Raw genomic sequence first — 10,743 nt, forward strand, 5'->3', positions numbered from 1 at the left:
TCCACATCAGACTGTGAGTTTCTTGAGGGCAGAGACTCTGTCTTAATTAACTTCATATCTTCATGACTTGGTAGAGAGGTTGGTACATGGCAGGCACCATTTTTTAAATGAAATTTGGCCAGGTGGGGTTTCCCCCCAGCATTTCTCATCCTGGGGTGAAGTGTTTAGCCCTATTCCGGGGCCCTGGTCCACATTTAACCAAGCTAACAGAAGAGGGCGTTTACAAGAAAGTGAAGGTGGGGTTCTTATTATACTGGTGAAAATAATGCTTAATTATGATCTGATAAGGGACTTAAAAACCAAAATAAACAACTCTTTTGCACTCCATCTTGGTTCAGTGTTTATGTTTGATGATCCAATGGTAAGATTTTTTTTCTGATAATTATATCTGTCTGCCTTTTTTACAGTTAAGAGTATTACAAAGAGGATTAAAAAAAAAAAAAAGACAAAATAATCAATTTAATGGGATGGGATGGGATCCATGAGAGTTCCAAGAATGTAGTTCAAATGTGACTCTACATTTTGGTAGATCTCATTCCAGACAGAGTTTACAGAGAAAAGGGTGAGAGCCAGTATTAGTGTAGTGAAAGTTTGTCAATCTTTGCTTTCACAATAAAAATAAAATGGCAGATCATGTGTTTTACCACTAAGAAAAAAGATACCAAAAACTGATATCCAAATACAGGTGTGTAATTTTAACTAAAGAAACTACTTCTGGGAACTGTAAGATAAACTTATTTTTAAATCATACCTTGGCTATATTTTTAAATAATATACTCCAGTCATTCTTCATTAGCCTCCAGATACTTTTCAGATGAAACATCCTTAAATTTAAAGCAGTGGGTGTAATTGTTAATCTGACAGAAGTGCAATAAATACACCTTTTTTCTCTGTGTTTCTAGACACTTTTGATACCCTGTATTATATTTATTATACTGTTTTTAGATTAACAGTTGAACCCATTGTTATAAATTTAGGGGCACTTCACCTGAAAACATGTTGAGCATTATATGAATATGTAACTTACGTATTGTTTAAAAATACGTTTATTCTCTGTTCCCCAACTTTGTGGACACCCTGAGTTATATAGACATTACAGATTACACGTTTTTAAGGATGTGAGAAACTTCTCAGTATCTATGTTAAGTGAAAAAAACAGGATATAAACACACAATTTTATATACATAACAATATCAAATTTATGAATATATTTGGAAGAGAACATGATATGTTAACAGTGGTTATCTCTACTGGTGTGATTTCTTGAATTAGCAAAGTTTTAAGAGGAATGTTTCTTATCCTTTATAATTAAAATTTTTCTTTTGAAAATTTTTATTATTTTCCTGATGGTTTTCAACAGAAATATAGAATAGAATCAATCCTTGAGAACATTTTAGCAAGTTTGAGAGGGTGGCTTGGGTATTTTCAGCACTACTCTGGTTAGCAGTATGAATTAATGATATTCGACTTAATCCTGCTTTTGAATGGTTACTTTTGATCATAGTCAGGAGCATCTATTGCACAGTGACAATCCCAAAACCTGTTTGATAATGTTTACTGACAATTACAGGCTTAGCTAAGAAGTAACAACAGGGAGTAAAGCAGTCTTTGAATAAAGTTGGCCTCAAAATGAACAGCAGTGGGGGACTGATTAGCTCAGTTTTATTTAACATTTTTAAACCTGATCTTTGACATTTTCATTAGTGAACAGAAATAGCACATTGATGCAATTCTCAGGTGGCTCACAGAGAAAAAAGCTAAACATACCAGAAACAACTAAGTAATTCAGAAGATCCCTCTATGTTTATAAATGAAGATATACATGGAGAAATTTTAGGATGTGACAAAATAGGAAGCTAGACAATATTTCTCACTGTCCCCCCCCCCATTCTGGAGGAGACAAAAATGTATTTGTGGAAATCAACCATTCTGTTGTCAAAATTTCAAAGATTTATTGAAATTATATGGCAGGGTTATGTAGACAAGGAACCGTGAAAATTTAGAGAAATATTAGGGCAATCTTATTCTTGTTTTCTCAACTAATTATTGGAAAGATTTATGAAAGTAGTAAGAAATTCTTCCAACATCCTTTCTATCAACTACAAAAAAAAAACAACTCTAAAACAAGAATTAACAAAATAAATCATGTCCAAGCAATTATATATGCTGATACATATTATAACATAACCACTGGAAATAGAAGGGGCATTTTTCACTGAACTTTCATCACGTTATATCCTTGCTACTTTGGCTGCCCATTGCCTATCATTTTTTTTTAAATTAATTAATTAATTTATTTATTTATTTTTGGCTGTGTTGGGTCTTCGTTTCTGTGCGAGGGCTTTCTCCAGTTGCGGCGAGCGGGGGCCTCTCTTCATCGCGGTGCACGGGCCTCTCACTGTCGTGGCCTCTCCCTTTGCGGAGCACAGGCTCCAGACGCGCAAGCTCAGTAGTTGTGCCTCACGGGATTAGTTGCTCCGTGGCATGTGGGATCTTCCCAGACCAGGGCTCGAACCCGTGTCCCCTGCATTGGCAGGTAGATTCTTAACCACTGCGCCACCAGGGAAGCCCTGCCTATCATTTTGATTCTCAAATATGAATGAGCACATCACCAGAGTTATGTGAGATTATGTAGGGAGTTGTAATATAAAGTCACAGAGTGAACATGGGACATTTCCTAAAATTCAATTGTTAAGACATTCATAAATCTTAATATTACTGGATATATTAATATTACTGGAGAACTGTCAATGTTGTTGAAGCCAATGTTTAAGTGACAAGTCAAGAACAATCTCCCTATGTTATTGAAGCCATACTCCAACCCCTGTAGATAAAGCCTCTATATAAAAATGGATTTAAAGTTCAAATAACAGAGTTAATACTGAGCATTAAGAATTGAATCTGTTCCTAAAATGAGAATTGCCTGTACAGATCTCATTTCTTCCTTCAGTCATTCACTGATTTAGCAATGTTTATGGAGCCAAACTATTTTCAAATTACTGTAGTAATTAAGTTTCTTGACCTCTCATTATTCTTGGAACCTGGAGGTCTTAAAGGCAGTGTATCATGTCATTCTTTGAAACCTTTTCCTCCAGCTCTGTATTGGGCACAAAGTGTGTTTGTTATGACTAAGGCATAGTCATATAGGGAGAGATTTTGGAATCAGACTTTGTAGATTCAAATCCTGCCCTTACTCTCTCCAATAAAGTAAGTTACTCAACATCTCTGAGCTTTAAGTATTCATCTTTAAATGAAAAGTATTACAATTAGGCTCTTAGCACAGTTTCTTGCCATGATAAGGACATCAAAATATACTAGCTGCTGTTTTTCAAGGAGTTTGCTTTTTTTTTTTTTTTAGGATATCATGAAAAAAAAATTCCTACAATGCAAGTAATTTCAATTGCTGCCTGTAACTTTCATTAATCTCATACTGTGTGTGTGTGTGTGTGTGCATATATGTCGAAGAAGAAAAATTAAATGTGTATATGGAAAGTGGGACAGTCATGTTAGAATGACAAGAAAAAGGATTTAAAGGTCAAAGGTCCCTGAAGCCATCAGTCCTCCATACTGCAAGATTGAAAAGACAAACAGGTTAGAGGGGTTCATAAACTGAGAAATTGAAACACAGTATAAATCTGGTGAAATGCTATCTCTAATTCCGGAAATACCTCAGCTAGAACACTCTATTCAATATCAGAGAAATTATGCATGGTGGTGCACTGTTATTATAGATTGGGAATGTGTTCTGGTATACTTCTAAATGGGCAGAAAGAGATAATACTGGTAATACAATGTGGAGTAATCATTTAAAACAAATCAGATTTTCTCGTATTAATGTTTATAAATTAAGATAATGCTGTTGCCTGACTGAAATTTTTTTCAATTTATTTGAAAATTCAATAATGTGTACTCAGCATTTCAGACCAAAGGGATAATTGGTTTTAGGGGCAATCCTATCATGTTTTAATTAATTCTTTGAAAGTCTTGAAACAGAAGAGAGAGCATAAAGTAATGCTTTAAATGGGTTATATGACCCTCACTTCATTCAAAGCCATGTTTCAAAAGGAAATCTATATGTGCAATACTTCTAAACTTCAACTAAAAATAGTTTTAATGACCAAAAATTCTCAAAGTTGAAATAGATAAAGGAATATGCCTATTCCTTGTTATTGAACTATTTGAGAAGAAAATAATCAAAAATCAAAATGAATTAATCAGTCTCCTTTTCCCAAAAGAACTCATGAAGGGGGAAAAAAAGCGATGGTTTCAAATTCTCTTGGGAATGAATAATGAAGGAAGATTTAACTCAAGTTCATAATTGCACCTAGTACATTCATCTTCTTCACAGAAATACTAGAGCCTTTCTCTCAAAAAAAAGTGTTCATATATTCACACAACTATGCCCACCTGGGTTAATGCCACATTTTAAACAATAAAAAAATAGTGCAAATCAATTTGTTATCTCAACTTGCAATACTGAATTTGGGAGAGCATATTGACTTGAACTACATAAACCGAAAGGACCAATTGTATGTTCAATGTATGCTTTGAGTTGAAGACTGAAGAAAGTCACACATAAACAAGTCCTCAGAATCATCTTTTTTTTCCTATCAGATGGTGGTGTAGAATTTTGACACATAAAGACAATTTTTTTTTCATATGAAAGATGTTATTCACACATAATGGCTTCTTCGAAATCTGGTTGTGGTTTGGGAGTGTGTTATCTGTTCCAGCTGTATTGTTTTTTGACCTTGGTCCCCCTAACAAGGGGCAGAGGTAGAGAAGGAAGAATGTCCTATCCCAGTGAAGCTGGGTTCAGGCAGGCTCAACCCAGATCATGTATGGACTTAAAGCACTTTGTTATAAGGAGTGTGTGTTACCAGAGAAAAGGGTCAGGTTGCTGGCCTGTATTGCTTATATGTACTAGTATTAAATAGCTGCATTCTGCCTTGCTCGAAAAAAAATTAGTGGCTTTCGGTCTTCATTAAATAGCATAAGTTACTTGATCAGATTAGCAGTTTTTACCTTTGGAAAGTGAGGGAAAGATACAGAACATGGAGTGATTTAATTATGCTCTGAGACTTAGGAGAGGCTAGAAGATCAAGATATCTTCTTGGAAAGTTATATAACAGAGGAAATTTAAATATCTGGGGAACATCATGAAATCATCAGACACCTGTTGTGAGAAGAGGGCACTATTCTTAGACCATCTGCTTCCATACTTGGCCATGAACAAGTCATGTCTGTCCATATCCAATTCTGCACCAGAATTCCTGTTACAAAAAAAAAAAAATGTTTAAGTTAGGTTCTTTCTCCAGAGAGATATACAAACATATTGGCCAACAATACAAAGCAAATAATTTGGGACAACTATGTTCAGTGTGAAAACTGCTCCACTTTGGGGTTCACTTTTAATTCCAAATATTTAATTCCAAAAATTCGGAACAAACCCTTTGAGGTGTAATTTTAGAACAGACCTCCTGACTTACCATGAAAACGTCAGCTTTCATTCTGAATTATTTTTAACAGTCTCTGAAGCTGTAGATAAATAGATGAATAATAGATGTTAAGTTGAGGAGTGAGGTGGGTCTGGAAAGAGGAGGTAGTAAGTGGAATGTTTGGGGCTAAGAATAAAATAAAACCAAACTCCTATATTAAGATTGGGCATTAAAATATTGTGTTAGAGGCTAACTATATTAAAAATTTGAAGAGCATATCAAAGGGAAACATTGCTTACTTGGTTTTGTTTTCTTTGCATAATTCAAATGCCAAATCACAATAGTGCCTTATAGTACAAGCAACACAAAGGCAATAACATTCTAGGTACACAGTGAAGTTGGAAGAGTTTAATTTCTTCTTTGCCTCAATCCTACTGACACTATTGCCTTCATAAGGTTTTCTTTAATTTTCCTTTTTTATATTTTAACTCCTGAAGTCAATTAAAAGTATCTCTTGGGCTTCCCTGGTGGCGCAGTGGTTGAGAATCTGCCTGCTAATGCAGGGGACACGGGTTCGAGCCCTGGTCTGGGAAGATCCCACATGCCACGGAGCAGCTGGGCCCGTGAGCCACAACTACTGAGCCTGCGCGTCTGGAGCCTGTGCCCCGCAACGGGAGGGGCCGCGATAGTGAGAGGCCTGCGCACCGCGATGAAGAGCGGTCCCTGCACCGCGATGAAGAGTGGCCCCCACTTGCCGTAACTAGAGAAAGCCGTCGCAAGAACTGAAGACCCAACACAGCCAAAAATAAAGAAATAAATAAATAAAGTAGCTATAAAATTAAAAAAGAAAAAAAAAAACTTTAAAAAAAAAAAAAAAAAAGTATCTCTTTTGCTTCTGCTGATCCTTGAAAAAATATTCTTATTCAGAGCTCTTTTTCTAAATAAAGATACCAGCAAAACTACTCTATAGGCAATTTTCCAAGCTGGTTTTAAGCTTTTTGTTGAGCCTTTCATCATAAAAGATCTCCAGTGTTTTTCTTTTTTTTTTCCTAAGCAAAAAGGTGATATTAACTTCCCTGAAAACTTTTTTTTCCTGGTCTTGTAATTTGAAGTGTATGTTTTTTGTTTTTGTTGTTGTTTCATTAGGTTTCCAATTTCCATTTACCTATATCTCTTTTCTTAGAGTTTGGAGCTATTACTTCTAAACTTTTTTTTTCCCTTCAGCTTTATCGAGGTATAATTGACAAATAAAAATTGTATATATTCAGGTGTACAACTTGATGTTTTGATATATGTATATACTGCGAAATGATCACCACAATCAACCTAATTAACATAGCTATCACTTCACATAGTTACCATTTTCTTTTTCTTTTTTAAGTAGACATTCTCTTTTGATCATACACAACTCTGGGTAAGGTGGGCAGAGGAGGAAAAATTTAGCAAACGTGACCGAGGATAAGTGTACTCAGAGAAAGAGGCAGCACAAGGGACCACATCAGAAGTCATGCAAGGTGGAGGTTTCACTGCAGGGAGCATATGGGTGTCTAGGAGGATGAGTGCCTTTGAGGCAACAGATCTGGTAGAATTCTCAGATTAGAAAGGAGTTTGCAGAGCACTGGATGAGAGGGGATGGAAACACCATGTTTAGAATACCATTTGGAAAATACTGGAAGTAAAGAAAATTAAAGATGGGACTATAGCTCAGATGTGAAGCTGGGTTGTTGAAAGATAATAGACTATATAGTGAAGTTCTGAGTGTGTTTGTTTCCCTGGACTTCTCCTCTGACACTATTCTTTTTTCCTCTTAAATCCAGTACACTGATTATTTGTCTGCTTTGAGATATTTTTCATTCAGATATTTTATATGTCCATATATTTACATATATAATTTGATATAAATATATCAACTTAATAATGTCACCTGCTAATTTTGTTAGTATATTCTTCAAAAACCCTTTTCCTATTTTGCCTGTCACTCCCTTCCTCACTCCTACCTTCTTTCCCCACATGATGATCCTCACACATAACCCATGTTAACAGACCATTATTGATGTTGCATTTCTCATATATTCATAAACACACATGTATAGGTACACATATAGGTTTGGGGGGGCATTATTATTTTTAAAAGGAATGATATAGTCATACTTTTTTGCCCTGTTTTCCCATTCAGCTCTAGTGGAAACCTTTGCATTTCAACTAGTAGAGCTTCAACTAGTTTTTTGTTTGTTTGTTTTTCTGCTTAAAGTTCCATAACTGTTGGACTTCCCTAGTGGCACAGTGGTTAAGAATTCGCCTACCAATGCAGGGGACATGGGTTCAAGCCCTGGTCCAGGAAGATCCCACATGCCGCGGAGCAACTAAGCCCGTGTGCTACAACTACTGAGCCTGTACTCTAGAGCCCGTGAGCCACAACTACTGAGCCCAAGTGCCTAGAGCCCGTGCTCCACAACAAGAGAAGCCACTGCAATGAGAAGCCCACACACCGCAACGAAGAGCCCGTTGCACAGCAACGAAGACCCAATGCAGCCAAATATAAATAAATAAATTTATATTATAAAAAAGTTCCATAACCATGATGTATCGAAATTTACTCCATTTCCCTATTGATGAACAGTCATCTTTTTTTTTATTCTTTCTGCTTTGTATTTATCAATAGTGCTGCATTAAACACTGTCCTGATATGTATATTTTACATATTTTCATTTTTCTGAGATAAAATCCAGAGTGAGATTACAGTGTCTAATTTTAATAGCTATAATGAAATTGCTTTCCAAAATGACTATAATAACACATTTTTCTAGCAATGTGAATAATATCATTTTCCCCACATTCTAGTTAGCAATAGATATAATTGTACTCTAAATTTTACCAGTTGATGAGAGTAAAGTAATATCTTTATGTTCATATTTCTTCTATTCCTCCTACATATCACACACTGCTCTAGGTATTATATTAAAATAGTGGACAAAAGACAAAAGTTGCGTTCTCATGGAGCTTATATTCTAGGAGGGAAACACAAATAATTAACAGGTAAACAAGTAAATATATGTCATACGATGTTAAGTGCAATGAAGGAAAAAATTTGACAAGTTGGGGCGCAGGGTGATGCATCCACCCTACCTCATTTCACTGTTACTTAATTTGTATATTCTCAACTTTAATGAGCTTGATTATCTTTCCTTACACTTATTGACATTTGGATTTAGTCTTCAATAAACTACTAAGATCTTTATATTTTATAGGTATTAATCTTACATCATTGCATTGTAAAAATTTTCCCTAAATATTTTTGTCTATTGACTTTATTATCTCCTTTGTCAAATTTTATGCCATTAGGTATCTGTTTGTTCTTTTCAAATTTCTGGTTTGCCAATCTTATTTAAGCAGATTTCTTTTACCACTAGACTAGACTTTCTCCTAGTATTTCTTTTTTTTTTTTTTTTTAATTATTTTATTTTATTTTATTTATTTTCGGCTACATTGGGTCTTGGTTGCTGCACGTGGGCTTTTGGCGAGCGGGGGCTACTCTTCGTTGCGGTGCGCGGGCTTCTCATTGTGGTGGCTTCTCTTGTTGCGGAGCACGGGCACTAGGGCATGCAGGCTTCAGTAGTTGTGGCACATGGGCTCAGTAGTTGTGGTTCGCGGGCTCTAGAGCGCAGGCTCAGTAGTCGTGGCGCACGGGCTTAGTTGCTCCGTGGCATGTGGGATCTTCCTGGACCAGGGTTCGAACCCATTTCCCCTGCATTGGCAGGTGGATTCTTAACCACTGCGCCACCAGGGAAGCCCAACTCCTAGTATTTCTAATGAATCAGTAAGTATCATAATTTTTAAATAAAATTGATCTAGATGATCAGAAATAAAATAATCAGTGTTGGCTAAAAAATATTGAAAGTGCCTCTAAAGGGAGATGAAACTCAATGCTGATCTTTGAAAGATAAACAGAATTTAAATGGGTAAAAAGGAGTTGTAACTCATTTTTTTTAACTTGGAGTCATGCTTGAGAAGATGCATTGCATATATATTACTTTGTCTTGCAGATATGGATCACTGAAATCCCATGTAGTTAGTGTTATGAGAATCTGAATCACTCGTTAAGCTAGACAATTACGTGATTACTACATGGTCACATATAAGTTGTCAACAGCTTCATAACACATACAAATAGTTATGAAGACAATAAAAGTACAGCCATAGCTAAATGTAGAACATCTTGATATAGTACATTCTTCTTTTTCTTTTTTCTTTTTTTTTACATTTTTAGCCTTTATTTCAAACTCAATGCATGTATGTACAAGTTTGTAATATTCAGTTTTGTAGATGTAACAGTATTTATTTACACCAGCTTCAATTGTGCAATATTACACATACGCTGGATGGCCATCTTAATACATACAGTATTGTCCCACCCTCTATCCCCCCACACGTATTTGGATATATTCACTTAGGATCATTTCTTGTTCTGCTTGAAAAAATAAACAAGTAAAATGTCAGGGTGGTACTGCGTGCTGTAGGTCAGCATGGAAATACAGAAGACACAGGAGGGAAGTACAGTCAGACCTCATAAAACAGGCACCTGGAAGCTAGTCAGCACTCAAGGAAGGCATCGAGGCAACTTTTCTTTCCTTGAGACCACACACTCTTTCTTATCTCAGTATCTTTCTACTCTTTTATTGATCTGTTTCCCTCCTCACCTGATTTCCTCTGCTTCATCTCTTCGGATATAGCTCTACAAGGACCACCAGCCTGCACTCCGCTCCTGTCAGCTGATCTTCTCATCTCTGAATTTTTTATAAAACGTTTATTGAAGTATAGTTGCTTTACAATGTTGTGCTAATTTCTACTATACAGCAAAGTGAATCAGCTATACATATACATATATCCCCTCTTTTCTGGATTTCCTTCCCATTTATGTCACCACAGAGTACTGAGTAGAGTTCCTTGTGCTGTACAGTACGTTCTCATCAGTTATCTATTTTATACACAATATCAGTAGTGTATACATGTCAATCCCAATCTCCCAATTCATCCCACACCCCATCCCCCTTGATATCCACACGTTTGTTCTCTACATCTGTGTCTTTATTTCTGCTTTGTAAATAAGATAGTCTATAACAATTTTTTCAGATTCCACATATATGCGTTAATATACAATATTTGTTTTTCTCTTTCTGACTTACTTCACTCTGTATGACAGATTCTAGGTCCATCCATGTCTCTACAAATGACCCAATTTTGTTCCTTTTTATGGCTGAGAAATATTTCATTGTATATATGTACCACATCCTCTTTATCCATTCCT

The sequence above is a fragment of the Balaenoptera acutorostrata genome, chromosome 4 (genome assembly GCF_949987535.1).
Source record: "Balaenoptera acutorostrata chromosome 4, mBalAcu1.1, whole genome shotgun sequence".
NCBI classification, from domain to species: domain Eukaryota; kingdom Metazoa; phylum Chordata; class Mammalia; order Artiodactyla; family Balaenopteridae; genus Balaenoptera; species Balaenoptera acutorostrata.